This window comes from Lutzomyia longipalpis, chromosome 4, assembly GCF_024334085.1.
Source record: "Lutzomyia longipalpis isolate SR_M1_2022 chromosome 4, ASM2433408v1".
NCBI classification, from domain to species: domain Eukaryota; kingdom Metazoa; phylum Arthropoda; class Insecta; order Diptera; family Psychodidae; genus Lutzomyia; species Lutzomyia longipalpis.
In genome coordinates this window covers 2400450-2419959 of record NC_074710.1, presented here as the reverse complement: position 1 = coordinate 2419959, position 19510 = coordinate 2400450, and the positions used below count along the sequence as shown (strand labels likewise).

Here is a 19510-nt window from a genome sequence, read left to right as displayed (position 1 = left end):
TTCACCCCTTTTCTGGGAAGATATAACGTCCCATTTTCAATCATACCACAATTTATGTCAAACTTGAGAAAGGAAAATGAGATGACAAGTCAAATTTTCAATATAATTCCCATTTATACAGCCAACACTTGACCCATTCTCTCAAATCATCGATTTGTGCAAAGTTTTCAATGTGGATGAATGAAGAATGCTTCCGGAAGTTATTTTACATTTGATTGACTCCAAAAGGACATTTTAGTGATTGACACTAAAATCTCCTGTAAGTCCTGAATGTGGAATCCACATGTACACCATTCAATGTTATTCTCTTTGGGATTCATTTGAAAATTTACCAAATCTCATGAAGAATTACCAAAGAGACAATAATATGTAGACAATGCAAAAAGAAAAATAAAACAATTCAATTTGGTCGTATTAAGCGGCCAAAAATATGTAAAAACAACATACAATTATGACGTATTTATCATCATTTTAGAGCACTTACCTGGGGCTGTATTCTCCAATAGTGAAAAACAAACGTGATAAATTCCCGAAGGCTTTTTGCAGGGAAAAAGCGAGGAAAACTTTCCGTAAGATTTTCCCGGTTTTCGCGTTTCTTTTAAAGCGCTAACGCCTTTAGGAGTTTATCACGGGAGTTTTTCACTCTTAGAGAATTCATGCCATTGGCAAATCTTTCTTACATTTTCCCCGAGCTGATATCAGTGAAAAAATGAGAATCTCAAACAATTTTTAAAATTCTTTATTGATTCTCTGCATGATTACGCGTGTCCTAATTATCCCTCGAGTGACGAATTTCCCCACACAACAATGACTAAACTCCTTCTATATCTGGAAAATTTCCCCTAGAACATTTTATGAATTTTTTAAAAGCCCTTTTTGCATCATAAACTAGCACATTAAAATGCTTTTTATTTTCAACTTTACGGAAGACACTCTTTAGCGAGTTGTTAACAAAAAAAAATAATGAAGGGATTCAGAGAAGGGAGAACATTTTATGCTAAAAGGTCTTGTCGCCTTATTCCAAATGAAGCCCATTATACAGGACGCAGTATAGCGAGGTGGAATTATGTTAATGGGAAGTTTTGCAACTTTTCTGCAGCATTTATGAATTTTATTTCTTCGATTTTTCTTTCTTTTTCTCCCAATATTGATCACATAAAATAGAGCTGATTGTTTTATGCTGCGAGTTGGGTGGTGGGATAAGATGGTGGGTTGTAGAGACGTATAGCTGCTCTAGCTAACATTTTTGCAACGTGGAATATCGTCGAATTTATTTCATTTCTTCTCTTTCACCCCCTCCTAGCTTGGTCCGCAAAAAGAGCTCCTGCTCCTATTAACAATCAAATTTGATGCCATAAATTGATACGGACGGATTTAGGGGGTGGTAGTGAGCAAAGGTAGTAAAAAGTATATACTATACAGGGGGGTTGATTGGCTTGAGGAAATAAAATATCGACAAGCAATGTTGGAAAACTGAATATCCCTTTTACATTTTGTGAGATGATGGATTCGAATGGATTTCGGGACAAAATCCTCTTCGGGACAAATATTTAGTTTTGGCCTTTGCGGTTTATGTCGATTGAAAATCAGCACAATCCCATTGACTGCTAATTTACTACATAAACGAAGCTTTGTAGGGGAAGGGGGTTGAATTTTGCCTGCTATATGTACATTGCAAAATTGCTGTGCGGTAAGCAATTTTTGAATTACACCTCACCCTCATAGGGTTGCTGCAAATTTGCTTCCCAACAAACCAATTCTTATCTATCATTGCTCATCGCGGTGACACAGCATCGATTCATAAATTCAGATTTATCATCAACCCCACACACGTGCTTGTAAATAAGTACGACGTTTCCGAGGGAGGGAGGGGGGGTAGGTAAATGCATATTTATAGAGAACCCTAATTTATTGGGGATAGCCGAAGGACAACATCCTGGCTTGCAGTTTTTGGAATTGTGCACGGACATACCCGCATAGTTATGTATATATTGTTTAAACAAAAAGGATTCGATGGAGTTTAATTAGAGGAAATGTTGCATGATAGGCGTTTCAATAAAAGGTTTATAGGCTTGCCGAACAGTTCTATATAGATTTTATATGCATATTAAAGGTAGAAGTTTAGATCGTTTAGAATGATCAATGATGTTAGAGAATTTCCTTATTTTCGGGGAAATTGTATTAACCCCTTAAGGACCATAAGGATTCCATCCCCAAGGTCAAAACATCAGCCCCTACTTTGAAATTTTACTTTTTTTGTCTCAAAATATTCAGAGACCCTAAACACATAGTTCTACATTGATTCTGGCTAAATAAATAGGAAATGAATTATCCAAAATTTTGCATTTCTAAAAACGAATTACAAGTCGAAAATATATTAATTATCCTTAAGAGTTAACCCAGATTTGTCTAGAAAATTTTCCCGAATTCTGGACTTCAAAGTCGTCCAGAAAAATTTAATTCTCAATCAATCGTTTTTACATAGTTGTAAGAATTTTTCCTTCAAGAAAGTTTTATTGAATAAAAATTATCTTTTCTTCTTTCAATATATCTTAGACGATAGTGAAAACGGTTAACGATTATTAAATGATAATTTGGCGCCACTGTCGCTCTGTGCGTGCTTTCAATATGGCGGAAAAGGACGCTTGAATGCTTTGATGCGATCTTTCAAAGAAATTGATTAAGATGTACTTTTTAAGGGCACCATGTGGAATAAATTTTATATCCACTTCACCTTATGCGGAGGAAGATGCACAGCTTTGAGAAAAATAATAGAGAATGGTAAATGCCAGCAAATGCCAAACGAATTGGGTGAAGTGTCAAATCTGTGTCCCGTGAAATTAGAAAAATTCCCTCCTATATTCAAGATTTGGCCATGTGAATAGAACAAGGGGCCGAGGGGGTGAGACGGAAGGAGCATCCCTTGGCTACTGAAGCGAATCGCAATAAAACTGGCGGCAAAGATATTGGGAGGTCTTCCGGTGGGTGGAGGGGGGTAGTATGAGTTTGAGGTGTGCACAAAGAATGCGAGAGACATCAGGTGCATCCTAAATGCTTTCAATCGAAATCCATCGTTGGTTCCTCGTCACGCTTTTGCGTTTTTCAACTGCAAATCACATACAAACGAAGGATTTTTAACCCCCAAAATCCACTTGAGGCAAAAAGGCGCGGGGGCAAGGGGGTGGGGTTGGGGTTAAACATAGGGCATAGAGTCATAAATTCATTTTGTGAAATGAAAAATCAGAAGCAAACCACATACATACAGTCTGGTTGAAAATTCTGTGAAAATTCATCTTCCAAAGAAAAACAGTGTTAGTGTCAATTATAATTGGTATAATCCGCTTTATCAAATGATTTATGGCACTTGCTGAAGACAAACCGCCAACATTTCAAGGAATATGTATGCTACATGGAATTAAGCTATGGGTGGTTTTTTAAATTATTTTTTTTATCCTCAAAAGGATAGATTTGTTAAATTTTTCCTGTAATTTTCCATTTCCTTGAAATTCTTTCTTATTATCTCTGCTGATTGTCAGGTGGTACTGTAGTCGCGAAGTATATGAGAAAAATTAAATAACTATGTTCTTTTCAAATTCACTACATAATCTACCCTGAATTTATGGCAATTTCAGCGTGTGTAATCTAAATCATGTCCAAAAGTGTGGAAATTGTTTTCCATTGCGGAAAAATTTTGTGGTTTACCGTATAGAGCGTGTGCTAAGGGTGTTAAGTGTGTAGGGCACGTTGGGGGTGGGGTATAAATTCCATCGACAATTTTCCACCCTTAACCCCCATCGACCCCTACACACATATGTATGTCCGCAACATAGTGCAAATGTGTGTATGTTATCACGAATTGTTAATCTCATGCACCAAACTAGACAATTATAAACTGTTAAACACACATTCGTGCTGCATTACGTGGCACACGTGAAGCCATAAATTTGTTTATCTGTACGTTAGCAGTTGGCTGAATGTGAAACACAAGCATTGAAAAGGGATTAGTAGAATGAAATTTATATTTGGTTAGCATTTCAGGTGGGTGAGTTAGTTGCTGTTGGGCAACCTAGGGGTGTGGGGATGGGTATTGCATGCTCCCCATGTCTAATTATACAACAATCAGGGAATATGTCTTAAAAATGCTAAGCAATGGCGTGAGCTTTTCACCGCCTAACCAACCCCATGTTGTACTAAACTTATGTAGAAAGGTGGTACGATTGATTTTGATTTATGAACTAAAATGCTCAAATTCCCAGACGATTGGGGTCGGTGATAGTGTCAGAAATGGCCGAATAACGTATTGAATTTAATTGAAGGTTTTACTGATTTTTGCGAGAATAATTTTTATTCTTTTGAAGGCAGTTTAATGTTCGATTTCTCTGTACTTTGGTATCACATAGATGAATGCCTAATGATGGTTTTAAATAAATCGAAACGGCGCTGGAAGCTTTTATTTTCCAATTACGTTGAGTTTACGCATCTTTTGGCGACAGAAGTTTTCAGATATCTCAATTCAATCAAAAGTTATTCACGGTTAAAATCATATCCTAATTTCCTGGCCACCCTGTATAAAGAATTTCCCAAATCTCGACCAATTCTCGAGAATTAATTTCTCTACTTTTTTAATTTCAACTTCTGATAAGCCAAGGCATTGGAAAGATCATTCATTCTAAGAAATTTCCCATAATTTGACCGTTATTTCACTTTTTGAATTTTTCTTCTACAGTTTCCTTAATATATTTTCCTTAATTTATTTTCCTGTGGTGGTCGAATTGAGTTGCACGAAATATAGCGCTGGGGTCGTTCAAAGACCCTGCTTGGCTTTTTAAAGGTTAATTAATGGATTCTGTGTCTGAAAAAGGGTTTAATTGAAAGGTTATTCATTGTGATTTCTTGTATTACAAAAGGAATTTTGTTAAATAATCTCTTTTTATGATTTGAATTGATTCATGCTTCACGTAACGAATCGATTTCTTGAGGTATGCCACCCCCTTGCTTTCAAAGTATGTTATTCCTTTCCTTTAATGCATTTCAAGGGAAAATTGAATAATTTAATTTTGTTTACTAAATTATATTTCCTCTACATAAATTGTAAGAAAGATCTCAGAGTTATTGATGCAACCAACATGGCCGTATGATGGTTAATGAAATCAAAATCAATGCAATTTAACCTCTATTTACCTTTCCGCGTAATATCTGAGTTATTAAATAAAATGCAAGAAAAGAAAAATTCTGGACTACACATGGAAAATGAGAGCATCGAAGAAAAAAATGGCAACAAGTCACTCCAGGAAAATCCATTTAGAACATATTTTTCCTACCGTAGAATGTTTTATTAGCAACATAATTTCGTCAGAGTGCGACATGGACGCCCCTCATCATTACATTTCCACTGCCAACACTGTGGAAACACCCTCAAGTGAGAGGGAATATTTTGTGGGTGATGAAATGGATTGCGAATTTAATTACATTCACATTTTCTGCACACAGCATAATTTGGTGTAATTACTATTTGGGGTGGATGAGGGTGGCAGAGAAGTTGGGGGAGGGAATTTAATTAAATACCTCCAACTTGCCTCCTGCGCATCCTTGTAGACTTTCACACACAAACATACATCCTCCCCCCATACCCCATTTGGGGTAGTATTCCGCCATGTATTTCACCACGTATGCTTCTTGTTTGGCGGGACATAAGGTAATGAAGTACACCTTGATGATTGTTCTCCATAGAGTGGGGCATTCACTTTACACTAGAACCTCTCTAATGTAGTCTTTTATGCTTAAATAATTCCTAATGTTCGCATATTGTGAGTTTTTTGTATGTTTTTAAGCATAATATATTGAGATAATTGAGAAAATAAATTAAAAAGTTATTTATGAAAATTTATCAAAGTTTCTACTGACAGGAATGAGTTAACAAAGGAGTTCATGCACTGGCCATGTAAAAACTTGCTCTATCGCAGAACAATTTTGATCAATTTTATCTTCTAGAGAATCAAAAAACATTGAAGAATCGCGAAATAATTATCCCAATATCGACTGGGATCACATAGAAAAAGGTAGATAGATAGAGGAAGGTTTTACATGACATCAGCTCCTTTGAATAGAACTAGTAAAATGTAAGAAGAAAATTATTAACGACCGTTGTCTTTGTGTATGATGAATTTTTTTTTCGGAAAATCAGTCAAGACGCAATGTTTCTTTTTTTTGGAATCAGCGACGTTTCGAATAATTTTCTTTTTTGTGTTCTTTGTAAAAGTTTTTCAATTTTTTTTATGATAAATCTCGTTAATCAAACTGTCTAATTAGGTATCTTCTAGAGCTTGAAGATAAATTTAAATTATTCAAAACGTCGCTGATTGCAAAAAAACATTACGTTTTTGTTGCTTCCCTCCTCTTGGCCGCTTTTCCGAGGAAATTCAAGAATAAAATGTTAATATATTAATTGTATTTTAAATAGATTAGATAAGTTATTCCTTTACCTAGCTACCTATATACATATGTATATAGCTAGATATACAGTGTCGAGAAAAATAATAGGACCACCAATATAGGTTTTAAATGTACCCTTGACTTCAATCGCCAATATCTCAGGCTGTGGGGGATAGATTTTGAAAAATGGCATAGATTCGGAAAGCTACATTCATCCCCTTTCCAACGATGGTAGATTTTCGAAAATCGGCCCATCCGTTCAGTTTTGGTAGATGATTGAACAGAAAGTGGCATTTTTAGTATGGGTCTACTTGAACGACTGTCAAAAATCAGCCCCTCAACCGATTTTGATCACCCCGGCAGTTTTGGACAGGGGAAGAATGTGGCTTTCAGAGTTTTTTGAAATTTTGAAAATCGGACACCCAGAAAAAAAGTTAGACGGGTTTTTGTGAGTGGTCCTATTTCAATAATTTGAGGGTTAAAATGCTTCCTAATTTACACAAAGTTTCATAACAAATATTTATTTTTTTTTAGGAAAAATTTATTTTCGCAAGCTATAAGCCTTTTAACTTTACTCAATTAAATTCAAATAAGCACTGTAAAAAAAATAAAAATTTACAAAAACTTGTTATGAAATTTTGTGTAATTTCACCCTCAAATTATTGAAATAGGACCACTCACAAAAACCCGTCTAACTTTTTTTCTGGGTGTCCGATTTTCAAAATTTCAAAAAACTCTGAAAGCCACATTCTTCCCCTGTCCAAAACTGCCGGGGTGATCAAAATCGGTTGAGGGGCTGATTTTTGACAGTCGTTCAAGTAGACCCATACTAAAAATGCCACTTTCTGTTCAATCATCTACCAAAACTGAACGGATGGGCCGATTTTCGAAAATCTACCATCGTTGGAAAGGGGATGAATGTAGCTTTCCGAATCTATGCCACTTTTCAAAATCTATCCCCCACAGCCTGAGATATTGGCGATTGAAGTCAAGGGTACATTTAAAACCTATATTGGTGGTCCTATTATTTTTCTCGACACTGTATATGCATTTGTGCGTCCTTTGAATGAGCTTAAAAGAATATGTGTGCATGCGAGAAATATATAGCTCTGGCGGGCACAAAAATCCAATTTCCTCCTTGAGAGATGTATGTATGCGTATGTATGCCCCGTAATCCGTGTGGGTGGTGGTACTTTTCACCTCGAGATGGCCTTTTAGCCACCAAGACGGACGCTAAGTGGATCTAAAAATGAAAATGGTGTGCTGGGTGCAGGAACTTTCACTCAACTTGTGTTTGAAGTTTCAAGAGTTGGGGGTGTGCTTTTGGTGGGAGAGCAGTGGGTGGCACTTTCCGTGTGGCAAGAAAAGTGCAAGGTATACATACATATATATCGCCAAAATGAGAGAAAAGTACCAGGAAGAGTGAGAGAGTAAGAGAGGGTGTGAGGGACTGGCAAGATGGGACAATGGTCTTCGAAATTCAAAAAGCAAAGTGGTGGCACCTAAAGGCACCGCCACATTGAATATTCCCTCAATCCATCCAATTTCTCCCCCTTCTTCCCGGCCACCAACCCCTCATCCAGCCACTTCGCTGAATGAGAGATGAGACAGGCACTCGATGCTTTTAGACGGAATGAGCTTTATCCGTAGTCAATATTGTAAGAGCTTTTCCACCCACTTCAGCTTCCCCGTCGCATCCCAAAACATCCACACACACATACATTGCTCTTTCGGCGGCTAAGATTGAGGTCGGGTGAGGGTGGATGGATTTTTTTTTGAAAGCAAAGAATTTCCACGTTGAGGACTCACAGCAGAGAGAGACGAGGGAGACTCCGAATTGGCGGGATCAGTGCGAAAATGGATATAAAAGGAGGTACCAAAACCACCCTCACTTTACCACATCTTCTATATACTTTTTCTTGTATGAATTCAACGAGGGTTTGGGGGAAAGGAAAAGTGAGACGCTTTCACCTCCACAGAGGAAGTAGGAAAAAAATTGAATTTTCTCTTCATGCGCCACCTCTCGCACTTAAAGAATATCACTACTGCACTTCCGAAAATTGTTTTAGAGACCCTCAGAGAGAAAAGGATTTACCACCCAACACCCCCCGGGCTTTCCTCTTTCCTCCACCACTTTGGAATTATTATGACAAATCTCAATTTGTGACAATTCCATTTTGTTCTCCTTCACTTTCTCCCATCTTTTCGTGATATTTCAATCTTTTTACTTGATTTTTCTTCTTATCATGCGTTGGAAAATTGAGAGATTTTTTTTTAGAATGTCTTATTATGTTTAATATTTTAAAAATTTAATATTTTTTAATTCATTTTTTAATAAGAATTGAATAAAAGAAAAAACATCAATCATTTCCTCTTAAACTGTTATAGTTTTACTATAGAATCCGATAAGCTATTTTACTGCACAAAAATAATAAGAAAATCAAGATCTTTCCTTTACGTTCCAACATTTATCCACAGTATGACTTACTTATTTCCTGTGCCCTATTTCCCTTTCTAAGAAATGTAATTACAATGTGCAGTTGACATCGATAGTTTGTGGAAAACATATAAAAGATGGAAAAATTCTTTTCAATTTGCACAAAGTTGAAGAAACTCTCAAAGAGACTTTTTAAAATTTTTTAATACATTTTCAATTACGCAATGTGAGTTTTATGGATTCATGCTTTTAGTTTTAAATTAAACTCAAACAAATAATTGGATATTTCAATTTACTCAACTTTTTTTTTTCTTAGATAATTCCTTGATAATTTCATCATATAATTATGTTGCAAATGAATTTCAATGGAGAGAAATTCCAGATAAATTGAAAGTGGAGTAAATTCGGGAATACCAAATGCGGAGAGCTATGTATGTATATAATTCGATAGGGGATGTACGTTTGAATGGAATAAATGGAGAAAATTCACTATGCTCAGCAATTGTACATTCGAATGTGCGACGATGTTTGGAAGTTTAGACGTTCAAAAGCATAATAACTGTTAGTGACATTTGCACAAGTTGTAATGGGATAATAGAGCTCAAAGTTGATATCTCTCATATCGTTATTATTATTATTCGTCGTCTTATTGTTACTGAAATGTGCCTGCAAATGAGTCCCTATGTAATGTATAAGTTGATCTTTGACGCGAGCTTATATCCTTTCTCTTTTAAATCAACATAGAAGGGGTTTGAATTGTAAAATTATGATTGTAAGTTCCAACTAAATTCCACTCAATGATTAATCTGGGATTTAATGAATATATTGTGGGTGAGTTCTATGGGATCATGCTTTAGCAATTTAAGACTAATTTACTAAGAAAATTTTAAGAGCGTTGTTTTCTCAATTTTTCTTTGGCATTTATTTGGTTACGATTAACCCTGATATGTCCAGAGATTTTTTTTTAATTTTCGGGTAACCTGATTTTTTATAAATTGTCTAAAAAATTTAATTCCTAATTAATATTCTTGAAATGTTGCACAAGAAGTTTTAATTAATCTTCTCTATTTTTTTTTTAATTTTTCAAACTGCTATTTGACAAAGCCGTTAAAAATGTCAGGTAAATTTGATTAAAGAATATTTTGAAAATCTGTAAAGGAAAATTGTTTAATAATTAAGTAAAGGAGCTTATTCAAGCATAATGCACGTGGAAGCATAAGAAGCATAAGAAACGCAGAGAGTCTGTAATTTTTCTTAATTTTCTTATAGTTTTCTTTCTTTATTTTAATTGATTTTTGTTCCTACAGACCTATGCCCCTTGGCTCCTCCAGATGTAAATTTCATTGACGGAGTTCAGCTTGTTTATATAACGTAATTTGTAAGTTTCTTGTACTCAATATTTTTTCCTTTGTGAATTATGTTTCTTACATTGTCTTTTCCCCTCGTCCCCTATATTTCTAATGTTTATAGTTTCTTTATTTATACTTTTCATTTTCCACGATTCTAGTGTCGTTTAAAGGGTAGTAAAGCAAAATATTTGTGTCCCACCTTACCTAAAAAAAAAATTCGAAAACAAAGGGTCGTATTTAGACAAATCTCCTCTATACAGATTAAATTAACTTCATTCACTGTGTGTTTAAATATACAAATAAATCTACATCAATAAATGACTTTTGACTGTAGAGCTAAACACCCCGCGGGTTTTATTATGTATATTGTAGGTATATCAATATTGCAGGTAATATTGATATGAAGTATGTAGTTATATATAGTATATCATCATGTGTGTATGAAGTGTAATGATGTTAATTTACTGTAATGGAACTGCATTAGTTTAATTACCTGACAGATTTGATATGTCCTATTTGATGTAACAATTCCAACAAATATGTACAAGAATGGAATAATTTTAATTGAAATATGTATGTTACAAAATATGCGATATATTGTAATTTGAGAAATTTTTATATTTTATTTTTTGCCCAAAAAAATATTGCGGTTTATTCGCTTAATGAAAAATCACGTGAATATCACCATATTGGTACTCATCCGGAAAATTGTGAAATACACCGCATGCAATTTAATTATGGTGGGATATTTTTGTGAAATTTTCAGCATTATAATTCAATTAACTACATATTGGGGTATAATGCGGGTATTTGTATATATTTTTAATGCTCGTAAAAATATCTAACAGTGCAGTGGTTTTATTTTCCAACATCATTCCACTTCAATCATATACATATAAATATGATTTTTCCACATAACGTGCACACCGCGACAGATAGATTCATACCACCCACCACCCAAGCCCACCCCCACAACAACCCACGAGGGAATGATGAAAAACATCCTGTTGCTTGATATTTTTGGGAAAATGAAAATGGATTTTGTTTATTAATTTTAAATTAAATTGAAATTAATTAATTTGCAACTCATCTCTTGCGTTATATGCATAGTTTAATTTAATTTAATCCCATGAAATAAACCAACTTCAAATTAGAATGAGTGCTGGGGTTTTTCACTGTGGATCGCCTTTGTTGTTCATATTTTATTTTACTCTCCCCCCTTCTCACCCACCCCCATCCCCAATCCCTCCCATTATTGAGCTATATAGCGTGGCAATTTATTGGTTGGGGTATTTTATTATAAAATTAATTTGTGGCTATTTTTATTTAATTTTTTAATCATGCAGGATTTTTTTTCATTTTTAAAATAATCAAAATAATTTAATTAGTTTTTTTTTGAATGTTGCTTTACGTTCAATTTACATTAAAAGAGAGAAGAAAAAAAAGTGATTTGAAAATGAATTGATGCTAAACTTGGAAGAACCGAATTAAAAGGATTGCTTCAAGAAAATCCCCAGTTAACCCTTGGAGGATTCTGCTTGACAGCGTGGTCAATTCGATTTTTTTAAATCATTAAAAAATAAAATCCATCATGATAAGTTCTACGTCTAAATGTTTAGGGAAGTTCAATTACTTCAAGTTCAAAATATTTTCTTTTCGAATTATGGTCAAACTTTGAGTTTAGAAATATGTGATCTTTCAAGGGTTGAGGGGGTATTCATCTTACGCTTCAAACGCTTGAAACTTACTAAATTTAGCATGAGAGAGATGCAACGTGCGATTTTATTTCAATCTTTCCCCTGAAAAATTTGTATCATTAAATTTTTAGATTTAATTTGTAATTTCTTGACGGAACTTCGCAAGTGTTTTTGTAGGAGTATTATTCTCCTTCCGGGGGCGTCAATAAAATGAATGGGGGCTTAAAAGAAACTAAATCTTTTCCCAAAGTTTTCGGCGCTAACCACGCCTTTCTCACTAACTTACCACTGAGGAAAGCGCGGTTAACGCCGAAAGCTTTGGAAAAAGATAAAGTTTTTTTAAACCTGAATCTACTTTATTGACGCCTCCGGAAGTAGAATAATATTCCTACAAAAACACTTAAATTTTTAAAGGTTAAAAATATGCTAATTAGGAAAAACTAATTTGAAAATTAGATAATTGAATTTCTTAAATTAATTCAGTTTTCTTCTCAGTTCGTGTTTGATTTTTCTGTGTGTAAAAACTCGAGTAAAAACTTACCTAATTGCGTAAGAAAACGCGTCTAAGGTGGAGTAAACAAGTAAAAATTTCTTAAACAATTTTTTACACGTAGTAAAATTATAACGTGTAAAATTTATTCTCTATGTAATTTTCTACGAGCATATAATTTTTAAAATGTATTTTCTTGGTAGGGAAATTTTTTGGAAAAATTATCAAGGAAAGAAAATTAGGTTAGAACACATTACGCCCACTCTCTACTCTTACGCATTTTTTACTTCTACAGTTAATAAATTTATATTTTTTTGAACAATAACAACAAATTATCTTCTCTGTAAAAAAAACAGCGAAAGTAAAATCATAATACGATCCAATTTGGGAACATTCTCCCCTATATTTTGGCAATATTTTAGCAATAAATATAAAATAGTCGCGTGACAAAAAAGAAAATGGAAAATACTCACCTAATTTTGCTAATCACTTCGTCTGGAAATATCACATAAAAATTCCAATTTGAGTGAAATTAAATTGAATTCACTTTAGCTTAAAATGCTCTCTTCAATAATAAATCTAATTGGATTCACTCGGTGCTATTGTTGGTGTCACTCACGTGATTGATAGCGGGTATGAGTTTGAGATTTATCGAAGTGGGGCTCGCTGAAATAAGCGCTTTTTTATCTTCTCGTCACTTCTTCCCTTTTTATTTCCACCACCCTCGCACCGAAAGGTCTTTCACACTTTGCAGGAGGGGAGAGGGCTTTTTCGCGCAATTTCCAACCAACGCAATTGAATTTTCGTATGAAAGATAATTCCGTTTAATTGAAATGTCAGCGTGTTGCCATGTATATAGCAATGGGAACTCTAACAAGTGATAGGTAATCACACCTTTTAGTAAAAGTTTAGATTTAGCTTCTCTTTAGTGCTTTCTGTGGGGGGACTAAAGCGTCACGTTTACTCGAGCGCGTCTCTTCAACTGACTCAACGACAAGAGAATCCTGATGGGTCTTCGCAGGACTATGTATCCCATATAGCCAAACAGGGTGGCTCACAAGTGGGGCTTGATGGTGAAAAGTGCGCAGGATCCGCGTCATCGTCATTGAAAACGAACGGAGACAGACACAATTTCGGGAAGGTCCTTCGGGTTGATGGCGGTATGTGGAGAAGGACCCTTCTCCGCGGGATGGGATATACATAACTGAAAATGCAGACACACACTTTCACAATTACTTTTGATTGTTGTTGATTTTTTTTTTGCGCGCACCATGGGTTGAGGTGAGGGTGGCTGTGAGTGAGACAGCATGCACAAACCACAACCAAAAATGGTTAAGCGCCGAGTATAGGGGGATGTATAGGGATTATGCTCTTGGTCTCTTTCTTTGAAGGAGCAACAGATGAAAATCGACGACTGACTGCCAGTGTGGTGCGTCGCCTAAAACCACCCCCAACGTCGTTCTTGCGTATTCAATTGACAAACTCGTAATTGAATCATTTAATTAGGTAAAAGGAGTTTAAAATACACTGTGAGTTAGTTAAAATTGGCAGTTACGCTGTAAACTTTTCCCCGTTTTACCTTATTTGGGAAAATTTAAAGTTTTTTCCTTTGAAAGATTGAAATTTGTTTTAATTTTCTTTCACTTTGCACAAGCCTTATTAAGAGCTATAGAAGTTTAGGCTAGAATATTTTTTTTTATTTGAGAAATTTTTTAAAAGTATTTTCGAGCTGAACATTTTTATTTGTAAATTGGCATAGAAAAACTAAATCATAAAAATTGGTTTTGAAACTTTACGTAAGAAGTTCTAGAACCTTCTAAAAAGGCGTTTTCTAACATTTCTTTTATAACTCAATTTGTCAATTTTGACTACCTATAAAAAAATGAAAGTCGTGATATCAGAATCAAATTCATTTTTCAGTACAAAAAGAAATTGAAAAAAAAAATTTTTTCTTCAATAAATTGTATACGTTCGGTTAAAGAAAAGGTTTAGAATTTTTCGTGTAAAGTTTTAAAAAATCTTTTTTGAGAATTGATTTTCCTACATAGTTCTTGAATTATATTTTACAAATATTTTCAAAATGAAAAAATCCCTCTCTTTGTGTTTTTCGTAAGTGTTCCCTTGAGTTATTGGGTATTCTGAGAGTTAAATAAATCTAACAATTTTATAAAGAATTTTTCAATTTTTGAGAAGTTTTTTAAAAGAACTTTAGAACATCAGAGAAATATTCTTTATTCTCTATTTTAAAAGAATATTAAAAAAAGACAAAATAATAGGAATAGAAAATGTAAAAATTACAAAAAATACAGAAAATTGTATAAATTAACTTTTATATTTGCATTTAAATAAAATTTCCTTAAGCTGCATGCTTAAGTGTGACCAAAACTCAAGAGGTTAGTGCAATATTTTCCTATTTGAGTAGCACTTTATCGTGAATAGAGGAATAAAAGGGGCAATATGGAGGACATCTAGAGCGCTTCTTACATAGACTATCTTTTGTTGTCACATTGTGTGTGTGTTTAAACTCTTTCCCTCCCGCATTCTCCTCCCTCAATCCCCCCGCTGTCTCAGGCGGAAATTCTCAAGATTTAATATCCCTCCACATGCAATATGTGGATTATGTAAATTCATCGATCTAATTGAATCATCTCCTGTGCGAGAATATATTTCTATTTACTTGCACAATTTTCTTGGATATTAAGGATTCTTCTGTTTGCGAGCATGGCTTTTCCACCATGCGGGGTTTTCCACACAATACCGTGTATTGTTGTTGCTGTGTTGCTGAAAATGATGGCGAATGGTGGTATGCAATAGCCCTTGTTTTATATATTTTATTATTATTATCGCCCAGCCACACAAAAATTTAATATATCGCATTGTTGTCATGAATCGTACATATTGTGCCTATCACCCCCAACAGTTTTCCACCACACTCGTGTACTTCCTCCACCGGCTTCCATTTCCCACTAAGTGATGAAGCTCACTGTGGAATTTAGTTGAATTTTTCATTCTTTTCTTCTCCCATTGCGTTTTAGAGACACAAAATATTTTTTTGATGTTTTTCAATTAAAAATTCGATATGTTTTGCTTATTTTTACATTTCAGTTTGCTAGCAAAAAAATATGGGAGTTGTGAAAGTACTAATTTCTAGCCTCAAAGTTCTAAGGTGAAGTCTAAAAATTAACTAAAATTAAGCCTAAAATGTACCTACTAAATGAAGATGTAAAAAGTGTTAAATTCAATCTGAAAATTTTAAGCTTAGGAAGTACTAAATTTCAGCCGAAGAAAGTTATTTAGTTTTTAGTTCTGTAAAGGTTTAAATTTCAGAAAAAAGGCTTGGAGAAGCATTTAATTCAAGTCTAAAATGTACTAATTTCCTGCGTAAGAAGTTCTAACTTCTAGCCTAAAAAGTACTAACTTCAAACCATCTAAGAAGTACTAAATTTAAGACAAAAATTACCAAATTCAAGCTGAAAATACATAGTTATTCGATTTTCATCAAAAGATTTTTACCTGATTTTCCAGTGGTTTGCCAAAGAAATCAAAATATTTGACGAATAATCACCCCTTGAAGATTTTCGATATTCTATGAAAAATTTTAAAAGATTTTGACAGTTTTGTTTCTTTCTTTATTCTTTTATTTTTAAAGGAAAATTACTTTTCCAGGGCTCTTTAAAGATCTTTTTATTTCCTAGAAAAACAATTCCTTTAGTATTCATTTAAAACATGCAAATAGAACGATTCAAAAGTAAAAAAAACTATAAAAAACTTTCAATTTGAAGTTCTAAAAAAAATAAAATAAAACATTTTTAAACAGAATTTACTTTTCATAATTTTTCTCATAATGAAAAATATGCAATTTTTCAGTGAAACTTTGAGCATTATGCTATATTGCAAGTGAGACCTTTAGGTAATTGTATGATGTTGAGAATTGTTGGATTTCACAGAATAAGGAGTATCTCCTTTGAGTTTTCTTCTTCACATGAACTGCTTTCTTTTGGATGTATTTTTCTCTCTTCTCTGGTCCAAAACTCAAATGTTGCGGGAGGATGGGGCGAAACGACATGATATGTTGGTTGGAATGGGGATGCTGGTGTGTGGTGCTTGTGTTAGGGGAAACATGGAAAGTTGGTTTGGGGACGGAAGCAAGCCGTTCCATTAGCTAAATAGAATATAAGGATAAAAGAGAAGAAATATACACAAAAGCACATTATATTTTTATGCGATGCTGGGAGTATCCATTAGATTATTGTTGTTTCCATCATTCGCCATATCAAGGAGTTAATAATGATGATGATTGTATGTGTTTTTTGTTCACCCTTGGCTTCCGCCAGGGGCCTTCTGTCGGCATTACTTCACATTTAGCCGCACCATTCGGTATAATATGCCAATGTTAGGCTCACATTTTAGTGGAAGAGCGGGTGAATTAGTAGCACAAGCCCACCAATTTATTGATCTCACATGGGAAGTGTCTTTTTAATTTGAGAGAGTGGTGAGCTGAAAAAAAAAGAAAGAAGTCATCTTCCTTCAGGTCTTTGCTTTGTCCGCAAAGACATTACACATATTGGTATGCAGTGCGGTGAATTTATATTTTCAATCAAATACACAGACTCAGCAATTTCCTATGTCACACACCCCATCCTTCTGACGCGTGTGGGAGGACATGTCGCGACCTCACGAGTCTCCCTTTTCAATTTCCTCCCAAGTGAATAACCCGGAGAAAGGAAATTCACAAACTACTAGTTGACCCATACGCTATCTTCCACCGCTCTTCGCCTTCACCCATGCCACCCCCGCGCGGTTACCCCACATGCGGGCATATGACGACGGGGGAAAATTTGTGAAAAGAAATTCACTTTAGTGGAAAAATAGCATCATGAGAGGAGTGAATAAGGTGAAAGGGCAAAAAGTGGGCGGAAATCCTCCGTGAGGGGTTCATCATCTTCACATTTCTCACATGATGCGGAAAATTTAATTTTCTCATTGTTATCTGGGATTTATCGAATGATTAACATTGCCATGGCTTCTCGGGGGGTGAAATGAAATTTTAGGAATTCCAACGTAATGAATTTCACAAACAGCAAATAATAAAAATGTTTTTCTCTGCTTCTTCTTTTTCAGAGAAAATCTTATAAAAATATATGTCTGTTTTTTTTATTGGGAAAATTAGCAATTTTAACAAGGAAAATATATTTTAGAAATACTTAAAGAAAGTATGTTTTTTATGCTTTCAGTTTGCTTAGAAGCTCAACTTTTCGTATGCTAATTTTTTTTAACTAGAGGAAGATTTTTGGTATTCTGAGAAAAATTTTATAAAATTCTGTCAGTTTGTTTCTCTCTTAATCGTGATTTTTAAGGAAAAATACTTTTCCAGTTTTCTGTAAAGAATTTTCTGAGTTTTTTCTGGAAAATCAAATTCTTTATTTTTCTTTAATACAACGACAATATAATGATTGAAAAACACCATTTGTCAAAATCTTACAACAACTTTTACGTTATTACAAAAGAAAAGAAAAGATTTTTGTTTAGAATCGACCCCTAAAGGCTAAGTAATGAAATTCACAGACGCAGTCTTAAGATTTCTTAAGTTTTGTTAAGATTTTTTTTTTGATTTTCGAAATTCCCAAAATTTCCTTAAGATAAACTTAAGATTTCTTAATTTTTTTTAAGGAAAAGTTAAAAGTTTATAGGATTTTTTTTTATTTCTAAAGATTTTATGAATTTTCTTAAGATTTATTAGGTTTGATGTATTTTTAAACAAGTTATTATTTCTTTAGTCAAGCGGCGTGATATTAAAAAAAAAGCGCCTAATTAAAATAAAATCTTTAGTCAAGCTGAATCAGTCTAATGCATAATTTTCGAATATTTTTACTATTTTTACGAAAATCAATGTCCGAATTCGATTAGGAAAAATTTTCGACAAATACAGATTTAACCCGATTCAGCCTGACTTAAGAATTCTTAATTTCCGTTTAAGAGAACTTAAGAAGATATGTTTAAGAAAATAAAAAAATAATAATCTGATAGAAACCTTAAGAGATCTTAAGTCTGACTAGTGAATTTCACCCTAGGATTCATTAAACAGAAGTGTCCTTTAGAGAACGCCATGTTTTTTCCCCTCACAGTTGTAATTTAAATTACAACGTATTGAAAGCAAAACTCTTTAAGTTTCACATCCTTTTCTACTCTGATTTCCAATCCATTTGACCCATAGTGGCTTTGAGAAATCACAAGGATATAGAGAAATCTCAATGACTACGGAGAAATCTCAATTACAAAATTATCTCCTTCTTTGGAAATCAACTGCTCCCTTGACTGCTCCTTTTGGCATCATCTGTGTGCTTCATTGAAAGTGAAGTCTCGATGCACTTAGGGTGATTGAAGGCACTTTTTGGGGTGTTTCAGTGGGGTGATTTTTTTTCATTTCTCCCCCGAAGAATACGAAGAGTATCTCAAAGTATCTCCGAAATGATTTTGGCTGCCTTCTTGGAATAGATTTCTTGGGGACTTTTCAACCCCGAAAATACGATGAAGTTTAATTGAGAAATAGTTTTAGGGGTTCTCTGTATTATAGGCAAGTAAAGGATATGTGGGCAAAACGCTGACAAACTCCCACTGTATGTACCAAAGTCTTGACGACAAAATAGTTTAGGATAACTTTTCAATCATAAATCACTCGAATGCATTAGAGATGTAAGGTTATGTCACCGACGCTTGGTGGGCGGTTGCCATCTTGGAATAAAAGTGTCGGTTAGATTGAATTTTTCGCTTTCAGAGGAATTTTTAGGACATTATAAATGCTATAAATAAAGCAAATTATTTAATGTCGATCAAAAAGTAAAAAATAACGAAGAAAATTGAAAAAAAGGAGAAAAAAAGAGCAATTCCCGGAAGTTTCTCTAATTGAGTCACTGAATGACTCCTAAAATTAAGTGACTTAGACATAAAATAGCCATCAAAGCTCCCAGCAAAAGTGTACCATCAATTCCCAATCCCACACACCCACCCACCCCCTATCCCCAACTGAAAGGCGGTGAGATGGATTCACTCTGTAGGGATTTCGGGTTGGTATTGTGGGGCGTGAGTGTGAGAAATGGCGAGGATA

At 34.3% G+C, this 19510-nt stretch overlaps 2 protein-coding genes across 2 annotated transcripts in view; one reads left to right on the top strand and one right to left on the bottom strand.

Annotated features, from left to right (window-relative positions):
- Positions 1 to 13389, bottom strand: part of LOC129795663 (LIM/homeobox protein Lhx9-like) — a 36714-nt gene extending 23325 nt beyond the window's left edge. The window contains exon 1 of the mRNA XM_055837124.1: positions 12879 to 13389. The gene's annotated coding sequence lies outside the window, so the exon portion shown is untranslated. The remainder of the gene's footprint in view (positions 1 to 12878) is intronic.
- The window catches only part of LOC129795447 (mediator of RNA polymerase II transcription subunit 1), a 1235552-nt gene that overhangs the window by 955922 nt on the left and 260120 nt on the right, over positions 1 to 19510 (top strand). The gene's annotated exons all lie outside the window — the stretch shown is intronic.